The 27,103-nt window shown below is 34.4% G+C and overlaps 1 long non-coding RNA gene across 1 annotated transcript in view; it reads right to left on the bottom strand.

Moving 5' to 3' along the window:
- The window catches only part of LOC121016145 (uncharacterized), a 51,629-nt gene that overhangs the window by 9,858 nt on the left and 14,668 nt on the right, over positions 1-27,103 (bottom strand). Inside the window, exon 3 of the long non-coding RNA XR_005784131.1 lies at positions 1,674-1,758. This is a non-coding gene — a long non-coding RNA (uncharacterized LOC121016145). The remainder of the gene's footprint in view (positions 1-1,673; positions 1,759-27,103) is intronic.

Raw genomic sequence — 27,103 nt, forward strand, 5'->3', positions numbered from 1 at the left:
AACATAGAATGTTGTGTTAGTTTCAGGTATACAATATAGTGATTCAATAGTTCCACACATTATTCAGCGCTCATGAAGACAGGTGCACTCTTAATCCCCTTCACCTGTTTCATCCATCCCCCCAACCACCTCCTCTCTGGTAACCAGAGGACTTTGTTCTCTATAATTAACAGTCTATTTTTTGGTTCGTCTCCTTTGTTCATTTGTTGTCTTTCTTAAATTCCTCGTGTGAGTGAAATCACATGCTATTTGTCTTTCCAAACTACAACAATGCTATTATGCTTGTACTTATGTATCTGAGTACCCCTTTATCCCTCCAAACTTGGTGTCTCGTATCATTGGTCCTGTATCTGCTAGTGCTTGTCCATCACACATAAGAAGCCGGCCTGATAGATGCTGGTAAGTTACCAGTTCAACAGTGGTTGTGTCTTGCTCCTAGGTTCCTTTTCATGTTGACTTGTCTGACTGACCCTGTAATAATCTTTCAGATCTGCTTAGAGAAAAATGCCTTAATTATTGAAACTCATTGTGAAACTTGATTAATGTAATTACATCTCCTCTATTCTACTCCTATTGAACTGATTGCAAATTTTTGGTCTAGTTTCTAAACTCATTTGCTTTGGAAACCTGTCAACAAATTAGAAAGATGGGCTTAGATTTTCATATTTGTTATTCCACTTTTCCCTTGCCTATTCAATGTCTCGGTTGATATCTTCCACCATTCATTTTAAGCTGTTATAGATTTTGACACGGGCACAGATAACTTATCATTCTATGAGGGGTTGAATGAAAAAGATAGTACTCTGGAACTATATTGACTATTAAGTTGGAGCATGGCCAGGGGTGGTAAGACATGAAGGCTAGCAGGCAATCATTGGTCTTGGCGAAAGTACAAAGCAGTTACATCATGAAGGAATGGGTGTTCCAATAGTGGAGGGTTACCAGAGATGATTTCGGTAGCAGGAGAAACCTGCCTCTATCAAGGCAAGTAAACACATGTTAGCAGGGTCTGTCTGCAAGGGGTTTAAGCCTGTTCTCCACTGTGTGATTACAGATGGGATTCCTATTCCTAAGAAGATGATGGAAAAGAACATTAGTACTGGAGGATCTGAATTGCTAGGTATTTTGTCCCAACCAGGATTCAGAAGCCGAAGCTCTAGTAGTGTGAGCTAGTTATGAGAAATTGGCCACCTGTAAGCGATTTGGTCTCAGGTTTAAGGCAAAAGCTCAGCTAATGTAGGTATGTACATGTTTGGTCTCAGACAAGAATTAAGGGGTGAATTAATACTAAAGGCCAGAGAGAGGGCCCAAGTTAGAATTCCTTGTTTCTCTGGCTGATGCCAGTTATGGAGGAAGTCAACCAGAAGATAAGACCTCTGGTTTGACAAATAAGCTGGACCCAGGCAGCTCCTCACGTGCTCCCCTGTCCTTAGAATGTGTGTTCTACTTGACTTCATTCCCAGAAGCTGCCCCAAGGATACAGCCTTGAGAGAACGATGTGGTGCTGAGACAGTCTAGACTTTGTATGGTTAAGGCCTCCTATGGAGGTGACTAAACTCACTTAAGGCCTCTATATAAACTTTGAGATTCTGCTGGGTGGGTGCAGAGAACACCTTGTGCCTGCCCAAGACAAGCCTTTGCCTGTAAGTTCACTTGCTTATCAAGCCACTTACCGATTTGGAGTGCTCTGTCTCTTTCTTCAGTCTCTCTTTGCCTTCTGTGTATCGCAGCCAGTTTCAGATTTCACCCATGAAGCTCCTGAGGGTGTAAATTAACACAGGCATTATTCTAGGGAAAGTGATATCAAGCATGGTAAAGGCAGTGATTTTTACTGTTTTATTCACTGCTGTATCTCTCTCTCTCTCTCAGATAGTGTTTGGCTTAGAATAAGAACTCAATAAATATGTGCTTAATGTTGAATTGCTAAATAAAGGAGTGTAGAGAGGTATTTACAGACTGCAGAATTCAGCAGGTCCTGACACAAGTGAAGTTGAAAAATTTCTAACACTAAATTGTGTCAAAGTAGTCCCATTGCACATAATAGCACATAATAACAGGCCAAGAGGCCATAAATACATGTTTGATATAATAAATATCATTTTGTATCTATAACTTAACAATACAAAACTATTCAAGTGTTCTAAACTAACAAATATTTATTTTAAAACATTTATACTAACTTGATATAGTATAAATCAATGGCATATATATATATATATATATATATATATATATATATATAGGTTTAATATAAATCTCATCAGAAAAAACCAATAAGAGATTATGGTAATTGGAAATTAACTCTTTATTGTCATCCAGTTAAGTTTCTTTTACCCTGTAAATTTGTTTTTAGTAAGTCACTTAAAAACATAGGTGAAATAACCATTTAGATTTTAGAAGCAATGTCTTAAGTGAAAGAATAATTATTTAGGTTTTAAATCTTGAAACGTTTTTTTCCCATGAAAAGAATTACTTTTAGGAACTCTCTATGACACAATGATTTTTTTTCCAAAATAAAATTTTATTTCTTCTCGAATATAGCCAGTATTTCATCATTGGATTGCATTTTAAATAGAAAATAAACAATAAATAAGTACAGACCAATTTTCTATTTTTACTTATTACTTACTTGACTTACATCAAACAATATCAAGGCAGGGATAAGCTTTAACAAAAGTAATCACTTGAGCATCCTTTTCAGTTACAGGATAATCATCAACTCAGTAAATTTACTGCAAAAAGTCTGTTAGATTCATTGCTATTCTATACACAAAAGATAGTAGTGACTGGGATGACTAATTTTTTTTAGTTTTAATGCTTTTATTTTTCACGAAAGTGGCTCTATGCTACCCATCAAGTAAAGTATAAGAGAACAGAGAAAAATACCTATTTTGTTTGTTTCACTTGCTCCTCTTACTGAAAATGCTATACTATTGGATTTGTTTATTATCTAACATAAAAATAAGTTTACGGTTTTAGAAGAATTAATATTTTAATTATTGGCCTATTCTAAATGGCAGCTGCCCAACACTATTGTAAATACGCCACCAGTTAAACATGTAAACTAAATGGCAGATCATTTTGGGGGAGGAGTCGGGGAGTCCTTTAGGAAGTTTAAAGTTTGATGGATTTGAATGTTGACTGCCTAATGGCAGTGTAATTTTGAGTGAGTTACACAGATCTTTGAGCTACAAATGAGTAACATCGTTTTGTTTTTCAGTATTGCAGAAAAGATTAAATAATGCAAAGAGAAAGTACTACTATTGTGATTTATACTGTAGTATGTGTTATGCTATAATCATTATGTAACTGCTTACTATGTCCTCATCATTCTCTTTCAAAAACATCTTTCTCACTCATTTCTTAGTCTGTTTTTTGCCCAAAATCCTTCCAGTTATCCAGGCTCAATTTTTTAGATTCATCTTTAATTCCTCCCTTGCTCTCTATGAATGAGTTGGCTGATAAATCATTTAAGTCTACATCCATCCATGTTAGCTCGCTTATCTTTTTCATCTCCCAATGCACTGTCACTACTTTGTTTCAAGTCATAGTTCAGTATTGTTGTCATTGTTTATTTGTCCTTTGGCATTTTACTCATGTTTTTACAATCCTCTGTATGCAGCAACTTATTTTAATTTTTCCAAAATGTGTATTCCTGATGATCCGATTCTTCTAGTCCTAAAATTTCACTAGCTTGACATTATTTAATAACTTATGTACAAAATGCTACTTTGACTTTTGAAATCTTATAGGCATTGATACAAGCTATATTCTCAGTATATCCCAGCAATCATGAAATGTACTCTATGCACCCAAATCAGTTTGGTTTTTAAATCTCATCTTGAATGTCACTCGGGATAATAATAATTTTAATCTGAAGTCTCTAAATTGATAATATTCTCATCATTGTTAACTTTCAAAGAGCTCATACCTGATGGATTATTCTGTTTTGGCTTATAGAGAATCTCATAAGTATCTAATTGGCTAGATTTTAAGCTCCTCGAAGTCAAAGTAGATGTGAAAATAACATATTTTTTAGCGATATTTTTGGAGGTATCAGGCACTCTAAATTTTTATTTAATTCCAACAGGACATTTTTATTTATTTGCCAGTGAGTTTTATTTGCATAGTAACTTTCTCTATTGTTTACTATATTTAAGATTAGCCATAATACTATTTTATGAAAGAAAAGAGAGTACTATTCATGATGACAGATAGTCCAGTCCATAAAATATGATTGTGGCTAGGCTACCATGGGGAATGGGAATAGGAAAATCTTCTGAAATGTACTCTGCCCTTAAGTGTTTTTTGCCTAATGAAAAGATGCAGACACAGTAGCAAATCAAAGCTAAAACATCATATATTTAATGTAATAATACGTACAAAGAGAAGTAAAGGCTCACATGAGGAAAAAATAAGTGCTATCTGCATGGTCAGGAAAGTTTCATCAGAAAGGTAGTGTGTGAGCTGAGCATAAAAGGGACATACACACTCTTGTTATGACTAGACTTATTTGCCAAAGGCACCGAGATCTTCCAACGTCTTCTAGCATCTTTGAGTGAATAGCTCAAAGGTTATGAGGGAAAGTCTAAAGCAGTTGCAAGGTGGTGGGTGATGAGCCTGAGGGTCACCCCATCAAGGATACTGGTAGAAATGTTGCAGAGTCTGGAAGGTGTCCCACAGCCAATGGGGGTGGGGGGGGGTGGTCTTTGTTTATACACAAGCTGGAGATGACCAGGCCTTGATTGGGTTCACTTTTAGGAAAAGCCATAGTTAACTCATCAAAGCTTTGCTATATTGGTTAATACATTTATTTTGCAATTTATGAAACCACCTAAAACCTGTAAATATTTCACAGTCATTTTTATACTTTTCAAAGTGGCTCTAGGCTTGTCACCTCATTTATAGACTGACTTAATGTGAGGGCTAGAATCCAGCCTTTTCAATGTTTCATTTACTTCTACAGAGTGGGGAAAGTGTGGGTTTATAGCAAAAACTACAAAATTACATTATTTTTTCAACCCCCAGAACATGGTAAGCACATTCTGTAACGGTAATTAGCTCACTTCAATAACATCAAACTTAGGCTTGCTTTGTTAGTATTTGACATTCATATTTTCCCTCAATTTAATGTGAGTACATTTGATATAGAACACAATGAGAGCTGGCTTTGATTTGATCATTTTCTCAGTTTCATTCGACTCTTAGCACTTTGCACTGCTATATTTATGGGCTTGCCTATATCTTGTCCCTGCTTGATCCATATCTCAAACCTGGGTTAAAAAAGTCAGAAATGATTTTTTACAGTTCACGGGTCAGACAAATATGTGCTTGATAAGTTTTCACAATGAGTCAAGGAACACACATCTTAGGAAGCTGTCAGATAGTCTCTGAGCAAAAAAATATGGTAAAGAATAAAGAAAACTGATACAATGTGCTATTAAAAAAATGTTTTTTTTTCTCTGCAATGAGGATGTTAGAATATGAAATAATTCAAACATTAGAAAGGAATTGATACTAGGGTCCTCATTTCCCTTTTCTATAACCACAAATTATATTTATTTGACATCCTGGGACATACGATTGTCATTAAAATTTTAAGATAAATTTGGGCTTTGTATATATGTTTATGTAGGCATTAATATAAGTTCATTAAAACACAAGAAATATACCATATAGAAAAAAAGGTAAGGTCTAGAGATCATTTGTTGGTTCTTTACATATTAGACAAGGGGTTAGAGCTTAGCACCACCTTTCCAACCACAGAAGGTATGTAAATGAGTACATTACCACATCTGCCTTGCAAGCATTGGAAAGTATGGACTTGGGAGGAAAATGAGTACTGAATGCTTATCGACTGTCTACACAAGAGGAAAATATTGTAGTATCAGGGAGCATAATTGTTGAGAACTTTCTAGAGAACCCATGAAAACAGTTTTGACTTTTGATTTTAAAATACGTAAATTATTGCTGTACTCGTCCCTTTGCTCTGTACATGTTCGCCTGAACCCAGTTACCATCTGAGTTCTAGACACTCTTTAAACCTGTCTGACCTGTCTGTCATATCACTTTAGTGGCTTAATTTGTGAGGTCATGCCTGAATACTTTTTTGGCCAGATCATGGGTCCATATTCCATAATACTTTAATTCGATTTCTCATGCTAATTCAACATTTGAGATACAAAGCACAGCAGGGTTACTCTCCCTAGGTAAGCTTTTACAAAAATAATTGTGAGCTGACTAGTCATGACCTTGGTTTTATCTATGCTCAATTTTTGATCTAAAACTTCAGTGAACATCAATTTTGAAACCATTTCCAAGTACACTGAGAAATAGCATTTGAAGCTTGGGACCATAAATTCTCCTTTAGATATTTCCCTGTTCAGGGTAGATTGAGTAGGATTAAAGGGAGCAGTCATGCACTCAGGGTTAAATAAAAAAGGTATTACACTTGAATGGTAATTTAGGTAGGACGGATGTTTTTTGTATTACAGACACAGGGGTAAAGCATGGCAGGAAACTATTCAGCGGGGAAGATAAAGGGAAATGATGCTTTAAGCCTCCCTGACCCACAAACAGAAAGAAAAGCCATTATTAACTGAAACCAGGAGCAAGTGTAAGGTAGGGGACAAACAACCAGGCTGTGAATTACCCAGGTAAGTTACCTACAGTTTCCTTTCACCAGCTAGAAAAGTTCAATGATGATAAACAGGATAACCAAGGTTTAGTTAAATGGTTAATGAAGAATATTAAACTGGGTTTTAAAAATAATATCTAATACAGAAACAGTTAATCAGGGAAATGTACCCAAACCAATAAGTGATACATTTTGCACACATCAGATTCAAAAGCATAAATTGAAAACTACAAAGTCAGAGTATATACTGGCAAAATATTTTAGAAATTAGGTTGGAAGGGGCATCTGGGTGGATCACTAGATTAAGCATCAGACTCTTGATTTCAGTCCAGGTCAAGATCTCACAGTTCATGAGTTCAAGCCCTGCATTGGGCTCTGTGCTGACAGAGCAGAGCCTGCTTGGGATTCTGTATCCCTCTCTCTCTGTCCTGCTCCTTCCTCCCTGCGCGCGCTCTCTCTCTCTCTCTCTCTCTCTCTCTCAAAATAAATAAAAATAAGTTTAAAAAAAGAAATTAGATTGGCTTTGTATAGTAAAGATATCTAATGTCATTTGGCTTGAAATTTCTATAAATGGTTCTATACTATGTAGACATGTATGTTAGCAGATATTTTAACAAACATTTATGGTAATATAATTTATGATATAAAAAAATAAAAGTACCCCAAATGCTCATGGAGAATGTAAACTAAACAGTGGTATATTTCATATATTAACATTCAACATAGAAAATAAGTCACCTACCAGTGTATACCAGAGAGAGAGAGAGAGAGAGAGGGATACAGAATCCCAAGCAGGCTCTGCACTGTCAGCACAGAGCCCAATGCAGGGCTTGAACTCATGAACCGTGAGATCTTGACCTGGGCTGAAATCAAGAGCCCGATGTTTAATCTAGTGATCCACCCAGACACTCCTTCCAATATCTAACATTTTTAATCTTAGATATGTGGATCTGAGCATGTAAAGTTTAAAAACAAGCAAAACTTTATAACATAGGGGGTTAGTGATAAAATCATAAATAAAATCAAGAAATGGTAAATACAATATTCCAGATAAGAGCTGCTGGAGGGGTGAGGGTAAATTGAGGCAGAGCACTTACTTTTGATTGGGGCATAAGAATTATGAATACTTCATAATTTAGGCAGCCTTAAGAATGAGTTAAGAAAGAAATTTTTGTAACATTCTGTTTTCTAATTTACACACCATTAGTTGCATCAAAATTTTATGATTAAAAAAGTCTTTAAGACAACAAATCCAATACAAAGGGGAATTATTCTAATATCAGAAAAATATTGAGAAAAAATTGAATCCTATTCCCTTCCACTTAGTATACTAAATGAATGATATCTAATAAAATGGATGATCCTAAATTATCACCAAAAGAAAACGTTTTCAGAAAATGGAAAAGAAAGTTGAATACACAGGTCAAGGTTATAAGCCTAGGTTGGGTAAGATTGCTTCAGAAAATATTGTACATGATTTGTGTATTGATTGTCCCAACCAGGTGCCAGAGCCTGAGGAAGGTAGAGGACTTCATTGCCCTGCCCACCTTGTCCATTTGTATCAGAGTTCTGCATCTGGTGAGAATCCAAGCAACGCAAATGGTGAGGAGTGTCTCTTCCAGTTTTCTTCTGAAAGTCCATTTCTGACAACCACATTTTAAAATATATATAACTATACTTTTCAATATTTTATAACATTTCAGTATCTGCCTCAGTGTTTTAGGAACCAACGGAGTTGTGATTCTGGTTAAGTAAACTTAGGAGGAAAAAAGTGAAGCCTAGAATCAGCTACAGCTGGAAATCTAAAAAGAAAAATATCCAGAAGGACGTCAAGATAATTTTACTTGGGTATTTCTGAGGGAAAAAATGTGAAGTTGGGATAGTTTGTATTTTTCCTTTACCCTTGACTATTTCAGAAACTGTCAATCAAATACAGGGTTAAATGTGATTAAAAGAAAATACAGGAGCGCCCGGGTGGCTCAGTTGGTTAAGCGTCCGACTTTGGCTCAGGTCATGATCTCACAGTTCAAGAGTCCGAGCCCCACGTAGGTCTCTGGGCTGACAACTCAGAGCCTAGAACCCACTTCAGATTCCGTGTCCCCCTCTCTCTCTGACCCTTCCCTGTTCACACTTTGTCTCTCAAAAATAAATAAACATTGAAAAAAAAAACAAAAGAAAATACAAAATAGTATGTATGTGACACAAATTTTTGAGGTGGGAAATATGTTAAATGTTTCTCTCTCAGCTTACTGTATCAGCTTCCTAATGGATTAACTTTAACAACATATATGCTTTCCTTCCAAAAATGTTTCCAAAGCCATGGATTTGTTTGAGTAAGTGTTCCAGAAGATGAGCAAACATTTCTTTTTTTTTTTTTTAATTTTTTTAACGTTTATTCATTTTTGAGAGACAGAGACAGGGCACGAGCTGGGAAGGGGCAGAGAGAGGGAGACACATAATCTGAAACAGGCTCCAGGCTCTGAGCTCTCAGCACAGAGCCTGATGCAGGGCTCGAACTCACGGACTGTGAGATCACAACCTGAGCCAAAGTTGGATGCTTAACCGACTGAGCCACCCAGGAGCCCCTGAGCAAGCATTTCTAAATTTTAACTTGATAAATGAGCAATATCTTGCAACATGACACTGAATGTTACATGACCACAACTGAGCCAATGGTTCTTGAAATTTGCTTTTATATACAAGTGCTTTGGACTACCAGCATGTTTCCAGAACAAATTATACTTCACAAATTATACTCACAAGGTTTTACTACCTTTTCAGCCAGAATTAGCTACGTACAGTTCCTTCGAAAGTGCATCAACTTTGAAGCCTTCCATGTTTTGCCATGTTACTTCTTCTGCCAAGAACCTTACTTCAACTTTTGTCTAGTCAACTACTTCAAACTAATTGTTCCAGATTCAGCTCAAATTTTGCTGCTTTTGGGTAATTACTTCTCCAGCACTCCATCCACAGGATGAGTTACACTTGATCTTAGCCAAAAGGCCAGGAAGCAATTCAGGATGAGCTAAATGTACTTGACAAAGGTTTTCCCTCTCTACTAACTTAACAGCATATGAATATCTCACCAACTACACATCATTCCTGAAAATAGATGATATTCTTCTCTATTTTCTCAATAACCTTTAATTCCTTAATTCCTTAACAGCTTCCTTTATCCACTTATTTCCAGGCCTATCTTGTGTGGTTTCAGAAAACCAAGCCCAGTACCAAAGGATAACTGTATACTACCATTATGATATTTATAAAATCGTTTCGATGGATCTAAAGACAATTCCAAATAAAGGAATTCAACACACTTTGAAAGATTTTTTTTTCAATAAGTGTATTAGCTCTAAGTTAAATTCTTAGAAATTCTTTATTTATATTTCCTTCCCAATTTTAATTAGGTTATTTTTTATTTATTGGCAATTGTTTTTTTAAATGTTAGCTCTTGTTGCTATATTTGAAGCAAAACTTTACATATTTTATTTTTGTCCTTTTACTGTGCTTATTATTTTATAGATGTATCTTATATTTTAGATTTTGTATATTCAAATTTACCTCTCTACATTTAAGTTTTATGCCTCAGGATACTTTTTACTATATTTTAATTAAACACAATAATTAATTTTAATTAATTATTAAATCTGAAATTTATTTTGATGAATGGGGCGTGTGAGAAATTGAATTATTTACTCTCCCAAATCAGTTTCAACAAGTAGAATATCAAAAAGAATAGATATGGGGGCACCTGGATGGCTCAGTCAGTTAAGCATCCTACTCTTGACTTCTGTTCAGGTCATGATCTCGCAGTTCGTGAGTTTGAGCCTACACCGGGCTCTGTGATGGCATTACAGAGCCTGCTTAGGATTCTATCTCCCTCTCTCTCTGCCCCTACCCTGCTTGCTCTCTATCTCCCCCTCAGAATAAATAAAAGTAAACTTTAAAAAAAAAAGAATAGATAACAGACTAAAGATTTCAGACATAAATACAACCCAATTAAAAATCTTGATCTGAGAAAATGTTCTGACCAATAATGATGTAATATGACTGACTATATAAAGATTCCATAAAGGCTATTAGCCATAAAGGCTATTGTTTTTGTAGACAAAAATAAATAAATAAAATTAGTCACATCCTATATTGTATTATTTTTATGTGTTGTATTAAATATCAAAATGTATAATCCAATAAATATAAGATAATGAGTTACTGAAGGTATTTGAAACTGAATGTGATATATTCCAAGCTGTTTTAGGTAAATCATTTTTCCAGGTTTGTAAGACCATTTTGGAACATGTATAGAACATGCAATCCAAAAGATCAATGCAGGTGTACCTGTGTTTGTCAGACCAAATGAAAAACATATGAATAATTTGAATAAATAAAAACCTCCATGTGCTTTAACAGTAGGTAGTTAAACATTATTAAAAATAAGTATTATTGTATATAATAGTATTGCTAAGTTGTAAATATGACAAAACCTGTGTTCTTTGATATAATATCACTAATCTCTGACTCACAAAACATAAATCTGGATGGCATCTCTGAGTCCTCTTCCCTTGTCCTCTCCAGGGTTCCTGGAATCCTAGTATTTTTACAGCCACCCCTTGATTATCATTCCCAAAGCCACTCCCCAAATTTAGATCCTTATTGTTTCTCATAAAAATTCTAATAATAATGTCAGCAGAGGTCTAATGGAGAACCTGAATTTCACCCTGCCTGGCATCCGCTGGGATGTCAAGGAGCGAAGTAAGGAACCTCAACTTCTACCCCAACATGTAGTAATGAGACATTGCCTCTCCCCCTACAGGCATGGTGTTGTAGGAGACTTGATAAAGCAGAAGATTTAAATGAAATACAGGGTCTGATAACACGATATTCAAAATGTCCAGGGTGCAAAAGAAATAACTTGTTATACCAAGAACCAGGAAAATACCACCACTGGAAAAATTCACCAAAGCCAGGATAACACAGAGAAAGGGATGAGAGTTTCTACTTTTGAGATGAAGCAGCAGTAGAGAACAATACTAACAGACCCCCCACCATCTGCTGTGATATTGAATTTCAACATTTCACTCCTCTTACAATATTTGGCTTTTAAGATCAAGCTCTGGTAACAATTATAATTTTGTTTCAATAATATATTCTGGCTCAACACTATGAAAGTAGAGAAGACATAGTCACAAAGAGTTAATTTACCCAGTATTTAGAAGCTTTCTTTTTTTCCAAAATAACTTTTCTTTGATTAATGTTAGAGGATTAAATACACAATGCATATATTTGAATTAAGGAAAGGGGTTGTCCAAAGGTCTAAGTGTACCTTAGTCCTTTAAACTTCTTTGCTTACATCTAGGATCATCAAGGAGGTGATGAATGCTTTGCTGAATCCAAAGAAGAATAACATTAACTTGTATGCGTCATTTTGACCTCCTTTTGTATTTTATAAAATGTATTTCATGTATTTTACTTAATTTGCTTTATACCACATCCTCAGGGAAGATAAGAATATATGTGATGTACAAACTACAAATATCTGTTTGAGAATTTTATATATCATCATTTGTCATTTTGTTTTGATTATGTATATATATCTTCAGGCTATGAGTACTTGATAAGAATTTTAATAAATATATGTTCATGAACATAAAGTGATGTGGAGGAATGGTTAATTTTCTTAATATTTTGATTATATTTAACAAATACACAGATGCTGAGACAATAGTTTGCTTGACTCACTTGGATCCTTTCCATAGGTCTTCTCCCTTAAGGTATAAAGGAGAATAGAACTTTCAGGCACACCCTTAATAATTAGTATACATAATGTAATATAATACATAATTATTCTGTAGAATCTATAAAACATGATAGACCAAATACATGATTCTAACAGAAAATTATTAGATGTTAGAAACAGAAGTTTCACATAAAGATGAATAAGTCAGTGTGAAGTGGGCAAAGGAAATATCATCCTCCTCCTTTAGCAAATCCACTTTAGATATACACAGTCTTATCCTTCAGGCCAATTTAGGCCTTAACCAAATAGTTTTGTTTGTTAAATATTTTAAAAATATAAAACAAGATTGCTTCACTTACCAGGTTAAAAAAAAACTATTAACATAGAAATGGTCATTTTTGAAGAACTCTGTACAGGCTATTTAATAGTTAGCTTAAAACTTTTAAGTGAAATGCTTTCAAGATTTATTCCAATAAGGTATCTTAACTGGTAAAAACTGTAAAGTGTGATTGTTTATTTGATATGAATGACCCCATGAACTCTTTGAAATGAATGGAAGAGTATAGATAATTGCGTTTTACACTCACAGCTATAACCCTCAGTGCGTACAATCTACTTAGAATTGCTATAATGTTACATTACAGTCTATTTTATGTCTAATGTTTTCATTCTAGCATTTCCAAATTTCTCTGCTTAACAATTTTAAATTGAACTGTAAGGTAACAACATAATTTAGGTTACTGGAAGTCAATTAACTCTGCATGATACTTGAGAAAAAATTGGCTTATACAATTGTAATTTCAGAAAAATAAAAAGCTTCATTTTTGTTTGTAAAGAGTAGTTCACATCAAGGACTATTATTCTACTGGAATATATTTTTGGCTCCAACCTAGCAGAAAATAAAGATACTTTTTTCTCTTTTATGTTGTTGACTCCCCAGTATCCCCTCAGTTGAAGAAATTTCCTCTCAATATTGTAACATGTTCAATGTTTTGGGTCGCTCTAGGGAATACAGTTTTAAAAAAGATTAAACCACTGATGACTTTAGCTTTTAACCTCAGTCATAAATACAAGTACTCTACTATATCCTCACAATTTAAATGCAAATAATCTTTAAACAAAACTAATCTTGAGGGCTTTTGTATAGTGAATGATAAATGGAAGGGAAATTTATAAAGTGTGATAGTGAGCAGCTCTGGCTTCTTTTTCACATCAATCATCTCTCCATATGGATCAACAATTAAAATAGTTCAGTGCCTTTGAGGGAGTCTGGGAAAACAAGTTCATCATTTAGCCGCCAGTGGCGTTGCCTTGGGGAGAAGTAAGCTGATCCAAAGGGTAAGTGTTAATTGAAAAACGTGTAAAGGAAACTGAAGATCCTTCCTCTAGGTTTGCTTACCTGGAGAACCAAATCTAAGTTGTGCCTAGAAAGTCTAACAGTCTTATCTAAAATAGCACATGCTTAGTACAAAGAGAGTGTATAATTATTAGAGTTGAGCCCTTTTATATTGAAGAAATTAACTTATATTTTCAAAACATTACTTTCAGCAGAATTTGGGATTATTAAAATTATATCTTACTTATATCTAACAGAAAGAAAACTTACCTTTGGTTATCTTAATTGTTCATGACCTTACTTTTTATATACTATAAATTAAAAAAATATGAAATTTCTGTTCAACATTTTCTTTTATTTTAATGATTTTTTGAGACATAGAGAGAAATAGCAAATAAGTAAAATTTTAAAAATAAAAGAAGGGGCACCTGTGTGGCTCAGTTGGTTGAGCATCGGACTTCAGCTCAGGTAGAGATCTCACAGTTCTTGAGTTCGAGCTCGGTGTCGGACTCTGTGCTGACAGCTCAGAGCCTGGAGCCTGCTTGGGATTCTGTGTCTCCCTCTCTTTTTGCCACTCCCCTGTTCACACTCTGTCTCTCTTTCAAAAACAAATAAACATTAAAAAATATTTTTAGGGGCGCCTGGGTGGCGCAGTCGGTTAAGCGTCCGACTTCAGCCAGGTCACGATCTCGCGGTCCGTGAGTTCGAGCCCGCGTCAGGCTCTGGGCTGATGGCTCGGAGCCTGGAGCCTGTTTCCGATTCTGTGTCTCCCTCTCTCTCTGCCCCTCCCCCGTTCATGCTCTGTCTCTCTCTGTCCCAAAAATAAACATTGAAAAAAAAATTAAAAAAAAAAAATTTTTAAATGCCAAAGTCCAAGGGGACAATGAAAGTTTAAGTAATGATCTGGATCAAAATACACAAGACATGGAATATAATTTATGATACTGGACTGGATCCCAAACCAGGAAAAATAGTTATAAAGGCCATTATTGGAACAAATGATGGAATCTGAGTAGGAACTGTGGACTTGATAATAGTATTGGATCTATATTAAATATTCTGATTTTGAAAATTGTAGTAGAGTATACTCTTTCCTTTAGGAAGCATATAATGAAATGTTTAGATCTAAGAAACATAATTTTACAACTTTCAACTGATTCAGAGAAATTAATATATTTATATGCTAAATATATTTATATTTATGTGCATGTGGGTACTTATGGGTAATAAATAGGCAAATAGAGCTAAATAGAAATACTTGGTTGAACTGCATAAAGATTCCATAGGAGTTCGTTGACATATTGTGGCAAATTGTTATGTTTTCTTTGAGATTATATTTTAAAAAGTTATGAAGGTCTAAATGAGGATGTTACTACTCAACTGAATTGATACAGATGAGAATTTGATTTTATCATTGAATTGAAAGCATAATTTTATCCCATGTCCCAAGGAACACTAGAAATGAATACAACTGTTGTATAAATCAGTCTGAATTTAAAATAGACACAATCAATTAAAACTTTAAATAAAGAACTCTTTTGATATTTGAAATAATATGGAATTGAATCGACAGACTAAACATTTTAAATACTTCATCTGTGATTATTTTTATTAATTTTTAAATGCTATTGCAGCAACAACTTGTAACATGTACAGAGAGAAATTAGTCTTATTAGAACCCCATTCAGCAGGTGGTATTTCTTTTCTAGTGGAATCTACCATTTGGCATCAGTGTTTGATTATAATAGCATGCATAATATCAGCCTAGAGAGCTATGTAAAAAATGCTGGGAGGTCTCTGTCTCCGGACTTGGAGATAAAGAGAGAAAATAATGAGCATAACAGAATGAACAAACTGGAATGAAAACTAGCTGTATTTTAGTATCCACTTAATGAGATTTTATATATATATAAAGAATTTCCAGTTGGGTTCAAATATCCATCTCTAGTTTCTCTTTACAAAGAGCTAGAGAAACTCTTTAGCTAATTTTAACACAGAATGAGTTTCCTTTCTGGCATAGTCTTGGAATCTTCTACTTCCAAGTTTTAATTTAATTTTCTATACCATTGTTTTCCTTTCCTTTTCTGTATTTCAGTTGGTAAATTATTCAACAAAAAATTACTAAAACTTTAAACGTTTCACAGAAGGAGAGAAATAAATAATAATATAATTTCTGCTCTGGGAGTTACAATGTAGCGAGAGTGAGGGAGGGTAGAGAGAAAGATGGAGTAATTTGTGTTATGATGTAGTTGTGATTTTTGTCAGGGTTTTAGTACTATTTGCAAAGTATTCATAATCTGTGGGCAGTTGTTTAAAGTTGACTTTAAATATAGTGGGACCACTTTGTTGTTAATGAGAGTTGTTTCTTCCAAGATACTCTTTGAATATTGCTTCTGCTTTTTAACCTGGGAATGACTGACCTGGGTTTACATTTTGTTCTTTCTCTAATTTGAGAACTTTCTGCCTTTTGCCTATAATGCTGTCAATTTGCAGTAATAGGGAGAATTATATTCTGCCTCGTTTTTTTTTTTTTTTTTTTTTTTGGAAAAGCATCCCTCATTAGGCAGAAACACAGTATTCAAAGGCTTAAACTGTTAAAGATCTCTATCTGTGTCCCTTTATACCCCCACCCCAGAGAAGTTCAGGTTTTCCTGTTAACCATTTCCTTTCTAACATGATGCAAGCCCTACATTTTCTATATTGCAAATAAGCAGCAGTTACCCACCAAGTACAGGATAAAGGCAACACTATTTTCAAGATCTGCTGTCCATTCCTTACCTTGGCAACCCCTTCTCATCTTTTAATTTCTCCTATGAAATATAAAGTCCCAAACCCACTCCTCACATGTTAGGGAGACAGAAAAAGCTCCAAGAAGGCTTTATTTTCCTGCATCTATTAAATCTCAAATGTTCTCAGCTTAAAATAAATATTATAGAAAGTCTGGGATTCTGAGTGGGTCCCCATAATACCCACAAGAGAGCACATGTATTTTTTGATAATTCCTTTAAAAAAATTTTTTTTTCAACGTTTATTTATTTTTGGGACAGAGAGAGACAGAGCATGAACGGGGGAGGGGCAGAGAGAGAGGGAGACACAGAATCGGAAACAGGCTCCAGGCTCTGAGCCATCAGCCCAGAGCCCGACGCGGGGCTCGAACTCACGCACCGCGAGATCGTGACCTGGCTGAAGTCGGACGCTCAACCGACTGCGCCACCCAGGCGCCCCTATAATCCCTTTTTAAAAAAAAAAAAAAATGTTTTAATTATTTATTTTGAGGTGGGGAGGGGCAGGCAGAGAAAAGAGAAAGAGAATCCCAAGACTGACAGCACAGAGCCTGACGCTGGGCTTGATCTCAAGAACTGTGAAACCATGACAAGCCAAAATGAAAAGTCGGACGCTTAACCAGCTGAACCATCCAGGAGCCCCTCTTGACAATTCTTTATTTGTGTATTTTCTCTGCTCCTTGAAATTATAGGAAGTGTAGTGATCCTCACACCCTCTATACATCGTATCTCCACTGATCACATCAAAAGGTAGTATGATGCCTGGAACACAGTAAGTTTTCTTTAAATTCGTATTAGTAACTAAGAACTTCATGTAGTCTTTGACTATATCTTTACTAAGTAAAAAATGTGTGAGAATTGGATTAATACAGGCCTGCATTTGAGTTTTGACTGCATAACTTATGAACTAAGAGATCTTAGGAATCTTGATTAGATTCAGAGGATATTAGTTTCCTGATTGTAAAACTGAAATATTGATATTACCTTCCTTGATGTACTGCTATCAAAAACACATGAAAAATAATGTACATAAAATTCCAAGGAGGAATGGAATAGTGGAAGGCAGACCAGCCATACATAGTTTAGTAACAACTAGGAAAAAAGAAACAAATAGAGAAATGACTGATGTGAAGGCACCTGAGAGCTACTAAGGACGCAGAATTGGAAAGACTAATGTTCCAGAGAAGAATACCAAAGAGGCAGGATCAAAATGGCCCAAGAGCGAACCGTAGAATGGAAGACAGTAACAAAGAACAAAGGAAATTACAAGGATAAAGACAACTGAAAACTGAAATTCACTTGAAAATTACCTGAACAGTAATTGCACAAAACAATTATGTTATATCTTGTGGAATTATAGTATATATAGTATATACAGATTTAAAATGTATATGAGTGGGTCAGCTGGTCTGAGTGTCTCACTCTCGATTTTGGCTCAGGTCATCATCTCATGGTTCGTGAGATTGAGCCCCGCATTGGGCTCTGCTCTGATGGCACGGAGCCTGCTTGGGATTTTCTCTCTCTGCGTGTGTCTCTCTCTGTCTCTCTGCCCCTCCCAAGCGCTCTATTTCTCTCTCTCTCTCTCTCTTTCTCTCTCTCTCGCAAAATAAATAAAATAGCCTTAAAAAATGAATAAAACTACTGACATATTTTGAAAAATAAAACAGTTAAAGTTGATGAGAAGTGCTCTGATTCAAGATTTTTGCTTCTTAAAAAATAGAGAGTCAACATATTTTCCTGAAATATTAGCTGTGGTCATGAAGTAAACATTCAGAAAGGTACCCCACAAAGTAAAGAATGGAGTGTCATTAATGAGACGCAAATGAATGCATAAGGAGCAAGTTTGTGAGCAATATGAGTTTACGTGAATATTGACCCGTATGTTAAGAGTTTTAAGTGGGAATACTGCGTTATTAGTTTTATGTAGGAATCCGAATTTTCAGAGGCTAATCTGAGATGGAGGTATAAATTTGAAATTTTCACTATGTAGGTGGTTTTTAAAGTCACATGATTGGATGGAGTGTGAAGAATAATTTTATACAAAGATAACAAAAGAGTTCCACAGATTGAATCCCAAACATTCCAATATTAAAAGAGGTGGAATTCACAGAAGCTATAAATGGTAGGAACAAGAATGGAGAAAAAGGAAGAAACTATTGTTTTGAAAAGGAAGTGATAAAGTTTATCAAAGAGCAGGAGGTAAAATACCTGCTCAAGTACTACTTAGGCCAAATACCAGGAAGACTGATAATTTGCCACTGGATTTAGCACTAAGTACTGGAGGTGTCGATAAGGACTGCTTTGGGGGAAGAGTGCAGGTACATGCCCAGGATCTCTTATACGAAGGCAGATTTGACCAATATTGAATCTGGTGGAGCTCTTTAGTAGCAGTAGGAAAGAAAGCAGAGCATATGTGGACAGGTGCATAGACATAGAAGTAGGAGTTTCTGAATTTTTTTTCCAATTACTTAAATTTTCTCATTGAAGAGTAATGTAAAATCATCATCTGAAAATGGAGGTGAGATAAAGGGATTTCCTATTCTTAGGCATATACTTTTCTGTTTAATCTTTCTACTTTTTAAGATTCCTACTTTTCTCATAATCTACAGAAAATCTTTTTCCCTACCGTCTATTGCATATTCTGCATCAATAATGCCAGGAAGTTTGCATGAGGGAGTTTATTAATTTTAACTTTAGTTTCTGAGGAAACCTACCACTTATTGTTTTATTTTTTTTTTGTCAATGAATCAGGTTTTCAATTAATTGTATATATAAAACCACATCCACCTCTATTAAAGACCTTGTCCTGTTCATAACATGGACTAATTACATTATGTTAATATGTGTAGAAATGCCTATACTACAGCCAGATGTAAAGAAACAAAATACCATGTATACAGTAGTTTAAAGTAGTGGAAAAGAGAGAAATAATGTCTACATACACACACATACATACATATATACACACATAGCATACATATATATATGGGTGTATATGTGTATATATATTCATATAAAATTTATATACATATGAATATAGACTCAAAACTTTTATTAGGGCAAAAGAAAATTGCCAAATTTAGTAACAGCATCACTGCCACCACCAATGACAAAACATCAATGAAGACAACATTCTGTGCTAACTGTTCTTGTACCTGGCACAGTGTTAAACATTTTTAAATGGATTGTTTCATTTAGTGCTCAGAAGTATTCTCTGAAGCCAATACTATTTTTATTTCCATTTCACAGATGAGAAACCTAAACCTTTGAGCAAGTACTTGTCAAGTTCACACAGCAGGTGAGCAGTGGAACTAGAATCCAAAGGCACACCGCGCATGCTTGCACCCTTACTCACTGCTATGCTGAATATTTAGACTACACAGGATAGTAAGATGGATTTATTGGAATGCCATGAGAATGATGTAATCAATTTTCAGTGAAATATTCTTTTCAATACACTATATATATATATTTTAAAAACTCATTGTAATGGAATGACTTTTGTTCTTGTAAGCAGAGATGAACTGATACTTAAGGTATGTTCTAGCCACTGGGGTGAAGGATTGATGACAATGTCAGTCAATAAAGAACAGGTCCACCAGCAAAACATTTAATAAAGTGTTTGTCCTTGAATGTTATGATGGTATCATGCCTTTGGAAAAAGAAGATTGATGTGAAAACAATATCATTCTTTATACTTCCTAAATAAGAACTTTCTAGGATGAACACCTTTCTCCTAGCCAAAAAAAAAAAAAAAAAAGTTTCTCACATCGATATATACAGACCTTCAGGGAATGTATGACATTAGAATTCTAATACGCATAGCTCACATTTATTATGTACACATTATTAGTCTATACTCTCCTAAGCTACTTTACATTTATAACTGTAATTTTAATAATAACACTATAGTTTGGTATTTTAATTATTCTGGTTTGCAGGTAAGTAAACTGAGGCACAGAAAGGTTAAGTAATTACCTATTCTAAAATTACACAGGTAGTAAGTGTCAGCTCCAGATTAAAAGAGTTATTTGTCCATAATCTTACTTTCAATAGAGTTTAAGTGCATACCAAGCGTATTTGTCTATGTAAAATACTCTTGCAAAGAACTTTGAGAAATAATAAAGCTTGTAGATTGCATAAATTTCAGTCAACCACATGTTACTGACTCCATAATTTCAACTCTTAGGATGTTTTATACATTCCAGTATTCAAGTTCTGTTTCTTTTCTTGTATCTTGTATCATCATTCTACTTTAGTAATGACTCTTGTTAAAAGAAAAAAAAAGTCTCCTCAATTCCAAAAGAATAATCACTAAAGGGTTTTACAAGAAATTCCCATTAAAATCTGTGTCAATTTATCCATTATTTTTATGTCCTTAGATTACATTTCTGTGTCATTCATTATTAAAAAGATTACTGACTGCTAGATGCTCTTTAAGCAGTATCAATTATACAATCAATTAAACAGTAGAGATTATGGGGAGGAATAATTCTTATAATATAGTCACATTTCTTTACAATTGGAAAGTTAGGTTAACAATATAAGAACACACTGTACTTCATAAATTTTCATTGCATTTTTTTTCTGTCCTTTTATTCACGTGTTTAGACAGTATGCTAAAATGTGCTCGATCCAGTCAGCCATGGAACAAAACTACATTTCTAGCCTTGAATTGTTGTGCTCTCAGAGGAGATAGGATACTTTTACTTTGCAAGGTAATCATTTGTTGGGAAACTATGTTCTTAGACTTATCATATTCTATAATAATGGATCATTTTATATTGAGGAATTGATGGACTATTTTTTAGTGATTCATTTGGGACTGCCTGCAAATGACAAATAAAACCAATCAAACATAATTGCAGATGGAATACTACATCTGAATTTTAGATATATGCATGGTGTTGGCATGAGCATACGAAATAGTCTAGGTTCTTTATGTTCAGGTAGCTATAACTGCCTCAATAACTATCTGCTTTTATGACAAACAAAGACATGAAATGAGAAGCTTCATAATTAAAATGCTTAACCATCCAAATGCTTTCAGCATTTTACGCAATGCATTACATTTTCCCTGTAAATGTACTACAAAAAAAAAGATGGAATAATGGGATTAAATATTTAAATATAAGAACTGAAAAATGATTCAAAGTCTCCACTTTAAAAAAACTATGGGGGCGCCTGGGTGGCGCAGTCGGTTGAGCGTCCGACTTCAGCCAGGTCACGATCTCGCAGTCCGTGAGTTCGAGCCCCGCGTCAGGCTCTGGGCTGATGGCTCGGAACCTGGAGCCTGTTTCCGATTCTGTGTCTCCCTCTCTCTGCCCCTCCCCCGTTCATGCTCTGTCTCTCTCTGTCCCAAAAATAAATAAACGTTGAAAAAAAAAATTAAAAAAAAAAACAAAAACTATGAAACCACATTAAATTAGCTAGGAATCTGTCAAAAAGTTTTCCATATATCAATGATTAGAAAAGCCACCAGACACACAACATATATATGTTATATATATATATATGTCATATATATATATGTATATGACATATATACATAGTCATGTATATATGACTCCTAAAATTGGTGAAAAAATATCACATCAAAATTATCAGAGTTATTTCTATAACATTTTTACAAAGATTCCTTCAGTTAATATATGAACACTGTATTTTCAAAATGCTGGCTACAATGTAGGTATTTATAGACAGAATAGAAACCATCAAAACTAGTACTAATAGCTTATATAGTCACATGCAGGGTATCTTTAAAGGACTAGAAGGTACTAGAGAAGTACTATCTACCTCAAGAAAGCATTTCTTATAAAATATAATTCCTAATGACAATTTAGATCATAAAATACAAATGCATCAAAGAGTGCAAATATATGAAATGAACCAATATCAATATAATTCTGTGAAAATACTAGCAAAATCTCTTTAATAGAGAAAGACCCATAACATAAAACAACAGTAATAACATACATCAGATATTTTGAAAACACAGAAATTGAAAAATATTAGATGTAGCTTTATCTATCATTTATTCTGTGATTTATACATTACAATTACTGTGTTTAAATATGAAATTTTGAAACATTGATGAACTATATAAACATAACCATGGTCATTAATTGTCCATAAAATATCAAATGCATGAGTAAGTGCTTTGATCAAGCACCCAGGTAGTACGTGTTTCAGATGAATAATGGCAAGAAACACAGAGTCTGTCTCCCATTGTTGCAAAAACATTGATGCAATACACTGAACACTATAAATTCCCAATATCCCAATAAGATTTTAGAGGAAAAAATGATTTAAAAACATATATGTAAAATTGGGATATACCACATATTTTCACAGAAGATAATTTGAGAATAACTTGAAAATGTGTTTTTGTCAGTGAATATTTCAGTCAGTAAATAAAATCCCCAATATTGTTATTTAAATACTCACAGGTAAAGGCATAAATTGATTTAACTATAGAAGAGATGTGAAAAATGAATGGGGATATTTCCTCACATAGTTTATATAAACTAACTCAAAACAAATGTAAAAGATTACATATTTTTCTCTGAAAGTAATAGCAATTACAAATATGGTTTTAATTTTCCTTATAAAAAAGAAATATAAATTAAAATAGTGAATGAATTTTTCTTATAAGCTGGTTAGTGAAATGTGGATTTAATTAGGATGAAAATCAAAACTGTAGAGAAACTATTTTAGAAATTGTAAAGAAATTTATGAGAATTATAAAAGTTAATAAATGTGATGATGGATGTGTTTTAGTACGCTAACTTAAATTGAGAAATATTGAATTCACATTTGTCTTTATGTAGTACTGTCGATGTATTATTATTTTTAGCTTCTGAGTGTAATAGCCAGCCTGCAAGATGGCTCCCAATGATGCCTACCTCATTGTATTCACGCCCTGGAGTCCCTTCCCATATTACATGAGTTTTGGCCTGTGTGACAAGTAGAATATGGCAAAAGAGATGGTATGTTACATCCTGAGATTATTTTATTATCTTGATTGAGTTTTCTCTTGGAGTAGGTGTGCTCTAGGAGAAGCCAGATGCCACATCATGAGCATGTCTGTGGAAAAGTCCACATGGAGAAAAACTGAGCTCTTCTGAACAACAAACATCCAGCAAGGAACTGAGGCCTCTGCCTACAGCCATGTGAGTGAATGTGGAAGCAGACTTACCAGTCAAGTCTTCAGATGACGGCAGCATCAGCCTACATACAGCAAAGTGTAACTTCATAAGACCTCGAGTCAGAATTATCTAACTAAAGCTCTGTCAGATTCCTAACCCTAACAAGCAATGCGATAACATAAATGCTTGTTGCTTTGTGCAGCTGAATTTGGGAGTAATTTTTTTATACAGCAAGAGATAATACAAGGAGAAAAGTAAATTAGTCACATGAGGAAGAAAAAGGGTAAGAGAAAAAAATGAAATGCATAATTACATAAAAACTTGTTGCATGGGAATGCACATTCACATTCCAACTTTCCTAAGTAACAGTACAATTTAGAGAGAATTGTATAATTTAAAATATAATAATGATAAATAATTATGAATCTATTACCCAAGTCCTGAAACATTTGTGAATGATACATACATACCTGTGTGATCCTCCCATATTCTGTCCACATATGTTGCCTATAACTGCACATACTTTTATATTTACACATAATTTTATCACTTTACAGAATGATAAATATTTATGTATGTATACATTCATATTAATGTATTGTTTATTTTTGTTTCCTCTGAAACTATATTAAGAAAGTATCATATTCTATGCAGTCTACTTGGATTTGTTCTTTTCACTCAGCATTATGTTTCCATGATTCATTCATGTTATCATATCAAATAGTCATTCCCCCTGTGAAGTAATATTCCATAGTGTGTGAAGATATCAAACTTTCCTTTATTCATTCACTTTTCCATTTGTGGGCATTGAGTCTGTTCCGAGGTTTTGTTATTACAAATGAAGCCATTATGAGCATTCTCCTATATATCTTCTGGTTCTTTGCAGCAAGATTGCATCATTCATACAAGACTATAATAGTTAGGCTAGAATATGTGGGTGCTCAACTTTACAAGATAATTCTGAAATATTTACCAGAAATTGTATCAATTAACACTCTCATTACCAAACATTAAGAGAGCTCAGTAATGGAAAAACCTTTCTAATATTTGGTATTTGGTATTTTCAGGTTTTTTGGGTAATTAAATGAGTATGAAGTGGAATCTCATTGTGGTCTTACTTTGCTCTGACTAATCATCAAGCTCATGAGACAGAGCACCTCTTTTCATGATCACGTTTTTTTATTTTGTTTTGTTTGTTTTGTTTTTTGCTGGGGAATGTCTACGGTTGTTTTCTCATTTTTCCATAGACTTACATGGTAGGTTGTTTAAAAAATGGTCCTAACAGTCTCTCTTACACTAAAGGTAATTTGCCACTTCTTCCAACAAGAGTTAGAGTCTGTTTCCTCCCCTCAAATTTGTGATTTGCTTTGTTAACCTTAAAAATAATAACTGCCATGTTTGTTTGTTTGTTTGTTTCTTTGTTTTCCTGCACAGGATGGGTTTATTCAGGAATAAAAGAGAATCCCAATGTGGAACAAATAAGCTGCAGTAAAACTGTAGGCAAGTCTAGGGGGGAAAGGAGAGGTATGCTTTTTTAAGGAGAAGAGAGGTAAGTTGGGAAGGGTATGATAAATTGAAAGTCCATTAGAATAAACTGAGTTTGAAGTACAGTGGCTTTTCATTGGCTGAATTGTTGCCAGTGGGGATAAGGAAAGTTTCCCTTTCTCTGGAATAGAATAGTTTTCTATGCAAAGTCAAATCCATCTCTTCCTTTTGGGTGCACAATTGACTACAGGTGGTATAATGTGAAAACTCCCCTTGCTGAAACCTCCTCATTTTAGTGAGGTTTCCCATTACTAATTTTCACAGCTTTGGTAAGTAGAATGAGACAGAAGTGATACTGTATTACTTCTAGATCTAGCCTTAAAACACCCTTAGTAATTTCCCTTTCACTCTCATGGAGTCCTGAGCTATCTGTTAAAGAAGACTGACCATGAAGCTGAAGGGAGAAGCCACAGGAAGAGAGGATCTGTAAGATGTGAGGTTGAAACGAGAAAGTCCCAAGCATTCAACCACACAAGTGCAGGTGGCATATATGTAGTCATGGCGTCTGGAATTTTTTTGCTCTTGTCTTTCTGCCAAGTCAACACAGTGTAGCCCGAAGACATGTCATCCCAATGGAGCACTGTCTAAAGAGTAGAACCATGAAAAACACATGGTTCTTGTTTTGATCCACTAAGTTCTGGAGTGGTTTGTTATGCATCAAAAGATTATTAAAACAGATTTTTTATTACATTCTTGATATTTTTAAACTAATGTTTCATAAGTTACGTGTGTTGCAAATATTTTTCAAAGTTTATAGCTTGTTACTTTTTCAAGGTTTTTTTTTAATTTTTTTTTTAACATTTATTTATTTTTGAGACAGAGAGAGAGCATGAACAGGGGAGGGTCAGAGAAAGAGGGAGACACAGAATCTGAAACAGGCTCCAGGCTCTGAGCTGTCAGCACAGAGCCCGACGCGGGGCTCAAACCCACGGACCGCGAGATCATGACCTGAGCCAAAGTGGGATGCTTAACCGACTGAGCCACCCAGGCGCCCCTTTCAAGTATTTTTGGATGGACAGAAGTTTTTCAACTAAATGTAGCCACATTTAAATTTTGTTTCTTTAATAATGAACACTTCTGCATACTGTTTAAGAAATCCTCCACTTCCCAATATCAAAAATATATTCATTTATATTTTCCTTCAAATGCTATAAAGATTTGTTATGGTATTTCAAGTTTTAAGCTATCTGGGTTTGAATTATGAAAACATTGTGATGGAGAAATTCAATTTCACTTTCTTTCCATATGGATAACAAATTTTTGCTGCTCATTTTTCCACTTCAGCACTAAATCAAAGTGGCATATTTGTGTGGATCTATTTCTGGGTTCACTATTCTGTTATATATGTCATTTGCCTATGCTTGTTCACTTTTTACACTGTCTGAATTCTTATAACTTAAAACAAGTCTCAGGACTTCATAAAAGCCTTTCTTCTTCCACATTCTTCTTTTTCAGAAAGGTTTAAGCTATTTATAGTTCACTGTTATTCTATATAATAACTGAATCTGTAGATCAGTTTGAGTCTGTAGAGAAGAAATAACATCTTTATGATATTCATTCATTATATCTATTGACATGGGGTATATCTTATTGTTTGAGAGCTTTAATAGTTGTTCAGTAGATTTATAAGTTACTGCAAAGGTCACAGATGTGCACATCTTTTGTTACAGTAATATCTAAGAATTTAATTTGTCTTGCTATTTAAATTTCTCATTGCTGTTAATAAACATTGATTTTTTTTCATATTTTTCTTATTTTGAGCCACCTTGCTATTACTATCCAATTATCGTCAATACTGATAATATGTCTGTATATTCTCCCCCTCCCCATGTAAGTAATCACATTCACTGCAAATGATTACTTTTCCTCTTTCTAATCCTTGTGCTTTTATGTTTCTCTTACCATTTGCTATATCAC

Source organism: Herpailurus yagouaroundi, unplaced genomic scaffold, assembly GCF_014898765.1.
Source record: "Herpailurus yagouaroundi ecotype Mexico unplaced genomic scaffold, PumYag 209, whole genome shotgun sequence".
In the NCBI taxonomy this organism is placed as follows: Eukaryota; Metazoa; Chordata; class Mammalia; order Carnivora; family Felidae; genus Herpailurus; species Herpailurus yagouaroundi.